This window comes from Callithrix jacchus, chromosome 6 (genome assembly GCF_049354715.1).
Source record: "Callithrix jacchus isolate 240 chromosome 6, calJac240_pri, whole genome shotgun sequence".
Taxonomy (NCBI): domain Eukaryota; kingdom Metazoa; phylum Chordata; class Mammalia; order Primates; family Cebidae; genus Callithrix; species Callithrix jacchus.
The window spans coordinates 62,047,871-62,063,101 of NC_133507.1; the positions used below are offsets into that span (position 1 = coordinate 62,047,871).

The 15,231-nt window shown below is 36.1% G+C and overlaps 1 protein-coding gene and 1 pseudogene across 1 annotated transcript in view; one reads left to right on the plus strand and one right to left on the minus strand.

Annotated features, from left to right (window-relative positions):
• The window catches only part of B3GALT1 (beta-1,3-galactosyltransferase 1), a 371,136-nt gene that overhangs the window by 309,605 nt on the left and 46,300 nt on the right, over positions 1 to 15,231 (minus strand). The gene's annotated exons all lie outside the window — the stretch shown is intronic.
• On the plus strand, positions 10,436 to 11,294 carry LOC144582937 (large ribosomal subunit protein eL6 pseudogene; annotated as a pseudogene).

The window sequence follows — 15,231 nt, forward strand, 5'->3', positions numbered from 1 at the left end:
ACATTCTGGGTGTCCACTCAGAGACCCAAACGAAAAGTCAGCAACTACGCAGACGACCAGCGGACAAATCCACAAAGATGGGAAGAAACCAGTGCAAAAAGGAGGAAAACACCCGAAACCAGAACACATCGCCTCCTAGAAAGGACCAAAACTCCTCACCAGCAAGGGAACAAAGCTGGACGGAGAATGACTGTGACGAAATGACGGAATTAGACTTCAGAAGATGGATAATGAGAAACTTTTGTGAGCTAAAAGATCATGTATTAAATCAATGCAAAGAAACTAAGAACCTTGAAAAAAGATTCGAGGAAATGATAACAAGAATGGATACCTTAGAGAGGAATATGAATGAATTAAAGGAGCTGAAAAACACAATACGAGAACTTCGCGAAGCAAACGCAAGTTTCAATAGCCGAATTGACCAAGCAGAAGAAAGAATATCTGAAGTCGAAGACCAACTCAATGAAATAAAACGAGAAACCAAGATCAGAGAAAAAAGCGCAAAAAGGAATGAACAAAGTCTCCAAGAAATGTGGGACTATGTGAAAAGACCTAACCTACGTTTGATAGGTGTACCAGAAGGGGACGAAGAGAATGAATCCAAGCTGGAAAATACTCTTCAGGACATCATCCAGGAAAATTTCCCCCACCTAGCAAGACAAGCCAACACTCAATTGCAGGAAATACAGAGAACACCACAAAGATATTCCGCAAGAAGAGCAACCCCAAGGCACATAATCGTCAGATTCAACAGGGTTGAAATAAAGGAGAGAATACTAAGGGCAGCCAGAGAGAAAGGTCGGGTCACCCACAAAGGGAAGCCCATCAGACTCACAGCAGATCTCTCGGCAGAAACACTACAAGCCAGAAGAGAGTGGGGGCCAATATTCAACATTCTTAAAGAAAAGAACTTTCAACCCAGAATTTCATATCCAGCCAAACTGAGCTTCAGAAGTGAAGGAAGAATAAAATCCTTTGAAAACAAGCAAGTACTCAGAGGTTTTGTCACCACCAGGCCTGCTTTACAAGAGCTCCTAAAAGAGGCACTACACATAGAAAGGATCAATCAGTACCAGCCATTCCAAAATCACACTGAATGCTAAAGAGCTTCAACATAATGAAGAATCTACAACAACTAACAGGCAAAACAGCCACTTAGCATCAAAATGGCAGTATCAAATTCACACATAACAATATTAACCCTAAATGTAAATGGACTAAATGCACCAATCAAAAGACACAGACTGGCAAATTGGATAAAAATCCAAAACCCATCAGTGTGCTGTATCCAGGAAACCCATCTCACATGCAAGGATACACAAAGGCTCAAAATAAAGGGATGGAGGAAGATTTACCAAGCTAATGGAAAGCAAAAAAAAGCAAGAGTTGCAATTTTCATCTCTGATAAAATAGACTTTAAAGCAACAAAGATCAAAAGAGACAAAGAAGGCCATTACATAATGGTAAAAGGATCGATACAACAAGAAGAGCTAACGATCCTAAACATATATGGACCCAACACAGGAGCACCCAGATACATAAGGCAAGTTCTTAATGACTTACAGAAGGACTTAAACTCCCACACAATAATAGTGGGAGACTTTAACACTCCACTGTCAATACTAGACAGATCAACCAGACAGAAAATCAACAAGGATACCCAGGGCTTGAACTCAGACCTGGAGCAAGCAAACCTGGTGGACATATACAGAACTCTCCACCCCAAATCCACAGAATACACATTCTTCTCAGCACCACATCACACCTACTCTAAAATTGACCACATAATTGGAAGTAAAGCACTGCTCAACAAATGCAAAACAACTGAAATCATAACAAACAGCCTCTCAGTCCATAGTGCAATCAAGTTAGAACTCAGAATTCAGAAACCGACCCAGAACCGCACAGCTTCATGGAAACTGAACAACTGGCTCTTGAATGTTGACTGGGTAAACAACAAAATGAAGGCAGAAATAAAGAAGTTCTTCGAAACCAATGAGAACGAAGACACAACGTGCCAGAACCTCTGGGACACATTTAAAGCAGTCTCTAGAGGAAAGTATATAGCAATAAGTGCCCATATGAGGAGAATGGAGAGATCCAAAATTGACACCCTATCGTCAAAATTGAAAGAGCTAGAGGAGCAAGATAAAAAAAACTCAAAACCCAGCAGAAGACAAGAAATTACTAAGATCAGAGCTGAGCTGAAGGAGATTGAGACACGAAAAACCCTTCAAAAAATCAATAAATCCAAGAGCTGGTTTTTTGAAAAGATCAACAAAATAGACAGACCACTAGCCAGATAGATTAAAAAGAAAAGAGAGAACAACCAAATAGATGCAATAAAAAATGATAAAGGGGAAATCACCACAGATTCCACAGAAATTCAAACCATCATCAGAGAATATTACAAACAACTCTATGCACATAAACTAGTAAACCTGGAAGAAATGGATAAATTCCTGGACTCCTGTGTCCTCCCAAGCCTAAACCAGGAGGAAGCTGAAACTATGAATAGACCAATAACAAGGTCTGAAGTTGAGGCAGCAATTAAGAGCCTACCTCACAAAAAAAGCCCAGGTCCAGACTGGTTCACAGCCGAATTCTACCAGACACACAAGGAGGAGCTGGTACCATTCCTTCTAAAACTATTTCAAACAATCCAAAAAGAGGGAATCCTTCCCAAATCATTTTATGAGACCAACATCATCCTGATACCAAAACCCGGCAGAGACCCAACGAGAAAAGAAAACTTCAGGCCAATATCCATGATGAACATAGATGCAAAAATCTTCAATAAAATATTGGCAAGCCGATTGCAACAGCAAATCAAAAAACTTATTCATCATGATCAAGTAGGATTCATCCCAGGGATGCAAGGCTGGTTCAACATACGCAAGTCTATCAACGTAATTCACCACATAAACAGAACCAAAAACAAAAACCACATGATTATCTCAATTGATGCAGAGAAGGCATTTGACAAAATTCAACAGCCCTTTATGCTAAAAACCCTCAATAAACTCGGTATTGATGGAACGTATCTCAAAGTAATAAAAGCTATTTATGACAAACCAACAGCCAATATCATACTGAATGGGCAAAAACTGGAAGCACTCCCTTTGAAATCTGGTACTAGACAAGGATGCCCTCTCTCACCACTCCTATTCAATATAGTACTGGAAGTTCTAGCCAGAGCAATCAGGCAAGAAAAAGAAATAAAGGGTATTCAAATAGGAAAGGTGGAAGCCAAATTGTCTCTATTTGCAGACGACATGATAGTATACCTAGAAGACCCCATCGCCTCAGCCCAAAAACTCCTGAAACTGATAAACAACTTCAGCAAAGTCTCAGGATATAAAATCAATGTGCAAAAATCACAAGCATTCGTCTACACCAATAACAGACTTAAAGAAAGCCAAATCAAGAGTGAACTGCCATTCGCAATTGCTACAAAAAGAATAAAATACCTTGGAATACAACTCACAAGGAACGTAAGGGACCTCTTCAAGGAGAACTACAAACCACTGCTCAACGAAATCAGAGAGGACACAAACAGATGGAGAAACATTCCATGTTCATGGTTAGGAAGAATTAATATCGTGAAAATGGCTATACTGCCCAAAGTAATTTACAGAATCAACGCTATCCCCATCAAGCTACCATTGACTTTCTTCACAGAACTGGAAAAAACCACCATGAACTTCATATGGAACCAAAAGAGAGCCCGCATAGCCAAGTCAATTCTAAGCAAAAAGAACACAGCGGGGGGCATCACACTACCGGATTTCAAACTATACTACAAGGCTACAGTAATCAAAACAGCATGGTACTGGTACCAAAACAGAGATATAGACCAATGGAACAAAACAGAGGCACCGGAGGCAACACAACATACATACAACTATACAATCTTTGATAAACCTGACAAAAACAAGCAATGGGGCAAGGATTCCATGTTTAACAAATGGTGTTGGGAAAACTGGCTAGCCATGTGCAGAAAGCAGAAACTGGACCCCTTCCTGACACCTTACACTAAAATTAACTCCAGATGGATTAAAGACTTAAACATAAGACCTGGCACCATAAAAACCCTAGAAGGAAATCTAGGCAAAACTATCCAGGACATAGGAGTAGGCAAGGACTTCATGAACAAAACACCAAGAGCATTGGCAACAAAAGCCAAAATAGACAAATGGGACCTAATGAAACTCCACAGCTTCTGCACGGCAAAAGAAACAGTCACTAGAGTGGATCGGCAACCAACAGAATGGGAAAAAATTTTCGCAGTCTACCCATCTGACGAAGGGCTGATATCCAGAATTTACAAACAACTCAAGCAGATTTACAGGAAAAAAACAAACAAGCCCATTCAAAAGTGGGCAAAGGATATGAACAGATACTTTACGAAAGAAGACATATATGAGGCCAACAATCATATGAAAAAATGCTCATCGTCACTGGTCATCAGAGAGATGCAAATCAAAACCACATTGAGATACCATCTCACGCCAGTTAGAATGGCGATCATTAAAAAATCTGGAGACAACAGATGCTGGAGAGGATGTGGAGAAAAAGGAACACTTTTACACTGTTGGTGGGAGTGTAAATTAGTTCAACCATTGTGGAAGACAGTGTGGCGATTCCTCAAGGCCATAGAAATAGAAATCCCATTTGACCCAGCAATCCCATTACTGGGTATATATCCAAAAGACTATAAATCGTTCTACTCTAAGGACACATGTACACGAATGTTCACTGCAGCACTGTTTACAATAGCAAAGACCTGGAATCAACCCAAATGCCCATTGATAATAGACTGGATTGGAAAAATGTGGCACATATACACCATGGAATATTATGCAGCAATCAGAAATGATGAGTTCGTGTCGTTTGTAGGGACATGGATGAATCTGGAAAACATCATCCTCAGCAAACTGACACAAGAACAGAAAATGAAACACCGCATATTCTCACTCATAGGTGGGTGATGAAAAATGAGAACACATGGACACAGAAAGGGGAGTACTAAACACTGGGGTCTATTGGGGGGAAAAGGGGAGGGCCAGTGGGAGGGGGAGGTGGGGAGGGATAGCCTGGGGAGAAATGCCAAATGTGGGTGAAGGGGAGAAGAAAAGCAAAGCACACTGCCATGTGTTTACCTACGCAACTGTCTTGCATGCTCTGCTCATGTACCACAAAACCTATAATCCAATAAAAAATTAAAAAAAAAAAATAAGCACTCAACATGCATAGGTCATACATAATCATAACACATATGTGAGTATGAATGTTATTTTATTTTTTCACCTTTTCCAAAAACTAAGAGAAGCTAATGAATGATAAATAGTGAGTGAATGTGTGTGTGTGTGTGTGTGTATGTGTAAGCATGTTTGTAGGTGAGAACAGAGTGAAGTAGAGAAATACATGAAAGTGTGGATAGAGAAAAACATTTTACTTGATTTAAAGCAATAAACCAAAAATATAGAAAGTATGTACAACAGTATTCCCTATAAATAAAATAATTCTTGATATTTCAGTTAGAAAATGTTTGGATAGGCTGTAAATAAAGAATATTTTCTAAGACATTATTTGCTACAGTGGCCTCAAACATTTCTTTATTATGCTATAGTAATAAGTTAAACCAAACAGCAAGAAAGTTAAATGGCTGGTGAATCTGATTATTTTGCCCTGATTGCAGAAACTATTTATTGAAAAATTCATATACTAGCATCCCAATAGACAAATTAAAATATTATATGACAAAAGTCCTCAAAGAAGAAATGTAAGTGGCTAAAAAACAGTAGAAAATGTTCGATATCAGTTGTGGCAAAGACACACAAATTAAAATAAAAATGAGATCCAATTAGCAATTTACATTTTCAACTTATTGATTTATAATAAAATTATGAGGAATGCATAGGACCAAAACAGCCACTACTAAGTTTTCAGAACATTTAACCTCAAATTTTTCTTTGCAAAAATGAACTTATCCAAAAAATAATTTAAATGTTTTGTGCAAAAAAAAAAACAACCCACAAAAACATTGAACCAAAATATTCACAATAAGTAAATGGCTTGGTAAATTAAAATACCGTGATAAATTTTCAGATATTATTACGTGATTATTGAAATTAGATGTTTGTAAGGAATGGGCATATATTATCATAGTTAAAAATTATGATACATAGAGTAAACACTAGACTCAGAAACATATTAAAATAAGCACAGAAGATAGAAGAAGGGAAGGAAGTGCAGAAATATTAATAATGATTCTATCTAGTTGTTGGCATCACAGTATTTTACATTCTTTTTAAACTTTTTAGAACAATATATGTTATTTTTATGCTCAGAAGTAAGCTGTGTACTACTTAAAGAAAGAAATAACTGAATCCGACTTTCCTATCTTGGAAATATGCCTTTGTGACTGGCTCTAATAATGCTATCCAAAGGCTCTAATAATGCTGTAGTCCTACTCACTACAGCCGGTGCAATCTTCACACCTGGTGGTTGATCATCTGGGTTACTCTAACACATTATGAAAAAAAAAAACACTACATTATTAAAGAAGTCCCATCCTTCATTTAATTACCTGACAGTATCCTTTCTGCTCTATCCCCCTTCCTTTTCCTTTGCCACCTCTATCCCAATCCACCCTCAAACAGATTTATGCTGAGATTTATGCCCATTACCAAACAGCAGAGATATTATTTAAAATTATAACAAGTCACTGAGATGAAGTAATTATTACTTTGACATTCAAGACCTTGGGATTGATATTTTAAAATTACCATTGCTCATTTGCTATGTGAATGTTGGTGTCTGTGTTTGGTAGGAGAATGAAACAGTATTTACAGCCAAACAACAAAAATAAATGGATAAAAATGGACTCATGATAAAAACCCTAAAGTACTTTAAATGCCTAAAAAATTCTTTCTTGTTCACATGCTATCCAATCAACTACATAGAACAAGCATTAGTGCCCCATTATGTACCCTTGCAATGAATATGCAGGCTCATCTACCTAAGCAGATTGTATGCAGAAGTAATTTTCTGTTTCCCCAGAAGATCTACAAAAGAAATGAGCTTAAACTGGTAAGATTAAATCTGACCTGATTGTTTCTTAAAAATTGATATTCAATTGAAAGAATAATTAAATATTGGAAAAGGTTTCCCATCAAGGTTGTGAACAGTTGAAAGAGTTGTAAAAATAAGACAAGCATTCAATAAAGATGGATGACTGCCTCAGTGCAAGGCAGGCTACAGGGTGGTAGCTAAGTCAGCTGAGCATTTGGATTCTCTTCGATCCTTAATTCTCAAAATTTTTAATAGCTGTTTCATGGCCTCACTTTAACATCAAACATCAAAGAAAGTGGATCATTCAGTACAATCCAGCACAAAAGAGGATTAACATTTTATTTAAGGAACTATTCTAACAGCATGTATATACTGTAAAAAGACCATTCAGTTTTTCCTTTAGATGATGTTTAGCGAGCACCTACTGGCTGCCAAGCACCGATCTTAGGAGCTAGGGAGTTATAGAAAGCATATGCCTTCATACAACTTACATGCTAGTGGGGGAAACAGACAAAAAAGAGATAAACAAAAATATGTAATATATAAGAATAATAACAAGCAGTTTTAGAGAAGAGACAAAGGAAGATGTGACTGCTATTTTAGTTAACACTGGGCAATAGAGAGAGAGAATCTGTTTGAGAAGCAACATTTGGAAAGAGACCTGATTAAACGAGGAAGCAAGCTCTGCAAGTATCTGAAGGAAGAGAATTCCCAGTGTGGATTGGCTTTCAGGATAAAGTAAGAAATAGGCACGGGGGATTGGTGGGAAGTGAGCTCAGTCAAGTCAACAGGAGCTAGACAAGTAGAGTCTCATTGTCCATTGTAAAGATTTAAAATATTTCTTTTAATATTATAGGACTCCACTAGAAAGCTGAGAGAAGGAGAATGACATAATCTGATTTATGACTTGTAAAAAAACTGCTTTGGCTGCATATAAAGAATAGATTTGGGAGAAGGGTGGAATCAGGGAGATGATACAAGAGACTGCTGAAATAATTCAGGTGAGAAATGGTGTGGCTTATACTAGAGGCGCAGCAACAAAGAGGGGTGAGAAGTAATTAAGTTCTCTCTATATTTTAAGATATAACCAACAGATTTACTAAAAGATGAGATGTGAGCTATGAGAAAAAAGAGAAGAGCCAAGGATGATTTTAAGATTTTTGGTCTGAGCTACTGAAGAGGTGCTAACAACTGAGAGGGGGACAGCTGATGGTGGTGCTCGTGTGGGAGGAGAGTGAGATCAGGAACAAAGTTTTCCATATGCTGAGTTTGAGAATTCTATTAGTTGCGCTATTAGAGTGTCAAAGAGGCAAATGTCAAGAATGTGGCACTAGTGTAGAGGTTTGGGCTGGAAGTATTAATTTGGAGGCTGCCAGTGTATACAGATGGTATTTTGGTACATATGATAAGCAAATCGCCTAGTAAGAGTGCAGATATAGAGGGGATCAAAGGTTTAGTCTGGAAGGAGATATGCCAGCATTTATGGTTATGGGAATGAGAAGCTAGTAATAAAAACTGAGAAGAAACTACTGGTGAGACAGGAGGAAAACCAGGAAAATATACGTTTCAGGAGCTAGGCAGAAAACTTTTTAAATAAGGACAGAGTGATCAAAGTGTCCAATTTTTTTGACATGTAAAGTAAATGAAAAAGGGAGAAATGATATGGGTTCCAATGAGATGGGAGACTGCTGGATTGCAGTGTCAACTGAAGCATTTCAATGGAGTGGTAGGAAAGAAAATGCTATTGAAATGGGATCAAGACATAAAGGGAGGTAACAGGGAGCTTAGACAGTGCTCTAGAGTTTTACTACGAATACAAAAGAGGGCAGAGAAGCCAGAAACAGATCCAGGATCAAGGGCACAAAGCTGAGAAACAAGAGACCTCCTAGGAATCCTACGATCTCTATGTTTAGAAAACAAAACAAAAGTAAAAAGTATTACAACAATTAATGCCTTATTTGATGTAAAATGGAATAATATTTCCTGTATCGTCCCATTATTCCACAGACCTGTACTAACAATAGAGGAATTCATGAAAAAACTGTATATAGCATGTAGTTCTATTTCCCGTAAGAGTATTTTGTTAAGGACATTTTATACATGAGGAAACTGAGACCAGAGAGACTAAGAGACTTGCCTAATGTCATGCAACCACAGTAGCAAAGTAGGATTTGGTCTAGGTTGTCTGGCTATGGACTATACACTCTTGTCTCCTTGAAGAAGTGAACACGGTCCCTTATATACTGGTTAATAGAAATTGCTGTGTAGGAAATAAACGGAGTAATGTGACAGTGAATAAATAGAGGAGAGGCTCACTTAAATAGGGACCAGGGACTCCAGAGGCACAACTTAAGATATAAGAATTAAATAAAACCCAGACATTCAGAGGCCAAAGGGCAGAGTCTCCAGGTAGGAGAAATATATAATGCAAAGTCTCTGTAATGGAAATAACCTGACATTTTCTTGCAATAGATCGGAGGCCAGCCCAGGATGCTTGAAGCACAAAGAGCAGGAAAGTTAAACAAATGAGGTTAGAGAGACAGGCAGAAGCCAGATCATGTCTGGCTCATTAAGCCAAAGTAAACTGTGTGGCTTTTAAGTGCAGGTAAAGGATCATTTTTAATGCTCCACGCTGGCTACAAACTGTATGTCCCATCTCTTGATGGTATATGGCAACATGCTTTTTCTCTTCAAATCTCCAGTCTGACTTAATCTTATCTTTTATAATGTCATCCAATTTCTTCCCTCATCAAAAATCAAAAAAATAACAGTAGTTTATTGAATTGCTACCTTTTTGGAAAACAATTCTGGAAAAATTTAACACAAACAAATAACTTTAATATTCTTTTTCTGGTTAGAGTAGACAAACTTCAGGTTCTAACCTTGACATTGCCATCACATATGCAGCTAGTCCTCAGAAAACCACTTGACCTTATAATACCTCTATTTCTTCAAATTTTAGGGAAAAAAAGCACAAGATTTAGAGTGATTATATAAGATTATGAATAAAAATATATAAAAAATTATATGTCAGTGTACATTATTATGTTACAAAAAAGCATGGAATATAGAGTCAAATAAAATATTTTGGTGAATACACTTAAGTCTGAAAATAAAGTTTTATTATTTATGGTTTTGTGAAAAGGAATTCAAATTATTAGTCAAAGTTATCTGAGTAAAAACATCTTTTATAAAAAAATGACAATACAATTTTCAGTTTTGATCTAGAAAAATAATAATAAATGTATTATTTTTATTCATATAAAATGAAGTTATAAATCACAAAAGGGAGAAACGTATTTGCATCAAAGATAATGGATAAAGATTTAATATCTTTGGCTTTTTCCCATCTTGCAAGATGGGTGAAAAAGTTGAGAAGCCAGATACTAAAGTGAAGAAACCCGAGGCCAACAAGGCTGATGCTGGTGGCAAGGTGAAAAAGGGTAACCTCAAGGCTAAAAAGCCCAAGAAGGGGAAGCCCCATTGCAGCTACAGTCCTGTCCTTGTCACAGGAATTGGCAGGTATTCTCAGTCTACCATGTATTCCATAAAGGCCATGTACAAGAGGAAGTACTCAGCTGCTAAATCCAAGGTTGAAATGAAAAAGGAAAAGGTTCTTGCAACTGTTACAAAACCAGTTGGTGGTGACAAGAACGGTGGTATCTGGGTGGTTAAACTTTGCAAAATGCCTACATATTATCCTACTGAAGATGTGCCTTGAAAGCTATTGAGCCACAGCAAAGAACCCTTCAGTCAGCACGTGAGAAAACTGTGAGCCAGCATTACCCCTGGGACCATTCTGATCATCCGACACCACAGGAACAAAAGGGTGGTTTCCCTGAAGCAGCTGGCTAGTGGCTTGTTACTAGTGACTGGACCTCTGTTCCTCAACTGAGTTCCTTTACAAAGAACACAACAGAAATTTGATGTCAATTTTGCTATCAACCAAAATTGATATCAGCAATGTAAAAATCCCAAAACATCTTACTGATCCTTACTTCAAGAAGCAGCAGCTGCAGAAGCCCAGATACCAGGAAGGTGAGATATTCCACACAGAAAAAGAGAAATATGAGATTACAGAGCAGTGCAAGATTGATGAGAAAGCTGTAGACTCATAAATTTTACCAAAAATCTAATCTATTCCTTAGCTCCAGGGCTACCTGTGATCCGTGTTTGCCCTGACAAATGGAATTTATCCTCACAAATCAGTGTTCTAAATGTCTTAAGAACCTAATTAAATAACTGATTACCTTTAAAAAATACAAAAAAAGATTTAATATCTTTAATATGAAGAAAAATGATTAAAATCAAGAAAACTCTGAAGCCAACAGGAAAAAATGTGCAAAGCACATAACAGATTCTTCCAAGTTCATAATATTGAGAGAGTGGTGTGAGATGGGTAACTTTAAACATCACTGATGTGGTTGGCTGCCTGAAATCTATATAAAAAAGACATTAATCTTTCATACCATTAACCATGGTAGTTTCATATTTAGGAATTTCCTCCCAAGAAATCAGAAATGGAAAAAAAGGAAAAGTAGAAGGACTATAAACATCATATCATAGGATATGATTAAATAAGTTATGATAAATTCATAAGTTGTAATAAATGCAGATATTAAAGAAATGTATTAGAAGATAATGGGGAAATACTCTTTATTTAAATGAATTAGAAACTATATATAGTATATGTAAGTGATATAGTTGAATGCAAATTCTTTAATATAATAATTTGCATTCAAATGTATACTCATAAAAAATTCTGAAAGAAAATGTTAATAATATTTGTAAGTAGTAGGAATATATGTAATTTATATTATCTTTCTTTACTGTTTTCTAAAATACTGACAAAGACCATGAACTGAATTTACAATTAGTAAGAAAGAACAATATATAACCATAAATCATGAAATGAAGTACAGCTGTCAAAATATTCTAATTAAGCTTTGATACCATAAAATGCAAATAACATCTGTGTATGCACACCTATGCATGAGTTATTGGGCACTCATGCCTATGAGAGAGGTGCGCATATACACACATACACAAATTGTGCATGACACAATGATGTAACACTACACATATTTATGAGCACTTGAATGAAAAAATAGGCCTAATTATTATTTCTTTATAAATATGTATATCTCAAATTCTATTTACTGAGTTTGTCTAATAGTCTAATACAGGGGTTTATAAGTATGGCTTATGGGTTATGCCCAGCCCATGCTGCTTTATACATTGTCTATGCCTACTTCTTACTACAACAGCAGAGTTGAACATTTGTGACAAAGATGTTATAGCTCATAAAGCCCAACATATTTACAATATGACTCTTTACAGGAAATGCTAACTCCTGATCTAATAGTCCAACAGCGTCATATACCTTTGTAAGCAAACATGATATTAGGTAAAAAATTTATACTATAAATCCATTAAAATAAAGTTATTAATAGTTAAAACAACATGGTAAATACTTATATGGTAACATTAAGTTTTTTAAAGTGAAGGTAAAATTGTATATATAACAGAATCAAAAGACAACATATAATCTATGACTAGAGAAAGACTGAAATAAAATACAGCAAAATTTTAAAAGTGGTGATTTCTGAGGAATAAGAATGAGTGACTTCTTTCTCCTTTTATCTAAGTTAGAAATTTTTCTCAAATATATCATAATGAATGCATTTCACTTTTATAATGGAGAAAATGTTCAATGAAATCATTTTTAAAATGCAAGACATAATCATCAAAACATTCATTTTGGATCACACACATAAAAAGTATAAACTTCACTTTTTGAAATTAAATAGCAGACTAAAAAATGAAATAGCTGAACATTAAATAACTAGTTTAGAGAATTAAATTACCCCATGCTAGGTGGTTTATTGATAGGTTTTATTCTCCAGGGGAAACAGGGAAATTTAAATTAAGTGCCTATTCTGAGACTCTCTAAAGTCTTTGTACTTTATAAATTTATACTTAAAAAATTGAGTCATGGGGAAAAAGGTAATAGATAACCCTTAAACAGATAACCCTTAAACCCTTAATTAATTGGTTGTTTCCTCTTTATTTACCTATTATCCATAGTACTGTATTTATGCCTTAGATGAACATTTAATAGAAGCATGGCTTTGCTGCCTGAATTTTTTTTAACCCTATATACTTCATGTATGAGAACAGGAACTTCTTATTTTGCATAAACTAAGTTTAAAAACATAGTTATGGTAGTGCTAATCATAGATGATGTATCCATAATATGAATGTACCTGTCATACAAGAGGTCTCCCAATGTTTCCTCACAGTTTAGTCCTATTGTAATAAAATTCAGTTCTATAACTGGTAAAGAGCTGGTGCTGTAAAATTTAGTAACTGCAGTATGTGATTGAGAAGCAATTTGCAGAGGGTGCTATGATCGGTCCTGAGAATTATGTAATTATGTATAGAAGAAAACTTTACAAATGGAAACTGTCAGATGTTTTTTCTCTAGAAATGAAACTATCTCTACCTTCTTTGAGTTAGGTTAGTCAAAATATTGGCTGAACATTTCTTTAAAAGAATTTGCAGTAATTCACATGCTTACTGGGCCAAATTATTGTAGGAATAAAGCCAATAAAAACCAAAATAGGAATCAGGCAAACACCAATTCTCACTTCTGTAAGTGAGATTTATGAAAACAAATATGAACATCTAAGATTTAGATATTTAAGAGTGTAAAATCATTCTTTAACATAATTTAGTTTTGAAAAAAATCTATTATATGTAGTTGTTTTGCTCAACCATTCAGAATAATGTATTAAATATATCTTCCAAATGGAAAAAAAATGTTTTAAAAGAATTTTTATCCAGAAACCACAAAAGGAAAAATTTGCATGGTGTACTTCATAAAAGTATTTACATAAATTAAAAGTATATATAGTAAAATGACAAACTGGAAAAACATTTGTAAATCATATCATGGATCAAGGGTCAATTTCCATAAGTTATTAAGTATTTACAAGTGAGTAAAAATAGGCTAATAACTAAATTTTCAAATGCAAAAAAATATAAAACAGAAGAGCAAAATTATGTTTCTTCAAATATGAAAAGATAATCTCATGGATAATATGATTAATGCAAATTAGAACTAAAACAAAAATTCTAGTTGGTAAATGTGTGTCTTGTTCTGTCACCCACGCTGGAATGCAGTGGCACAATCTTGGTCCACTGCAACCTCCACCTCCCAGATTCAAGCAATTCTTGTGCCTTAGCCTCCTGAATAGCTGGGAGTACAGGCGCCAGGTGCATGCCACCTTGCTTGGCTAGTTGTAGTGTTTTTGTTTGTTTGTTTGTTTATTAGTAGAGCCAGGGTTTCACCATGTGGCCAGACTTGGTCTCAAGCTCCCAACCTCAAGTAGTCTACCTGCCTTGGCCTCCCAAATTGTTGGGATTATAGGCGTGAGCTACTGCACCTAGCCAGGAAATTAGTTTCTTATAGAAATACAGTTTATAATTCTGAAATGGCTTTATGTGTACTGTGGGGCTGAACAAATAAGTAAATGGATATTGGATGATGACCGCTATGTTGTTCACACCCTCAGAGATGGAAGTTACAGAGAAACGAAAAAGAAAGACTAGAATGTACTACTGGATAAGAGTTGGAGACATAAAAAGGAATTCATGTTCCACCTTAATATATAAACAGAGGGATAGATAGAGACGTAATTATAGGTATATGTGTATACATGTGTTACCTAACTCTGTGCACTAAGATGGCTTTCAAGCAGTCACTCTCCAGTAGCAACAAACATATCCAGTACCCAGATTTTCATTTATAAATATCATTCTCCAATAACGGGAACCAGGAGTTCTTGGAGAAATGGTTGATTGCAGGCGCAGGCAAGGAAAACACAAGATGTTCCAGGGGCATCTTGAACCAGAAAATAAGTGCTCAACTAACAAAATGTTGGGGACTATGTCAAAGGAACATAGGTGCCAACCTGAAAGAGGTTTACTCTTTCACTAGATGGCTTACTCCTGTAATTTCAACACTTTGGGAGGCCAAGATAGAAGATCACTTAACATTTAACCTCAGGAGTTTGAGACCTGCCTGGGCAACACAGGGAGACCCTGTCTGTACAAAAAATTAAAAAAAAAATTAGCCAGGTGTGGTGGCAC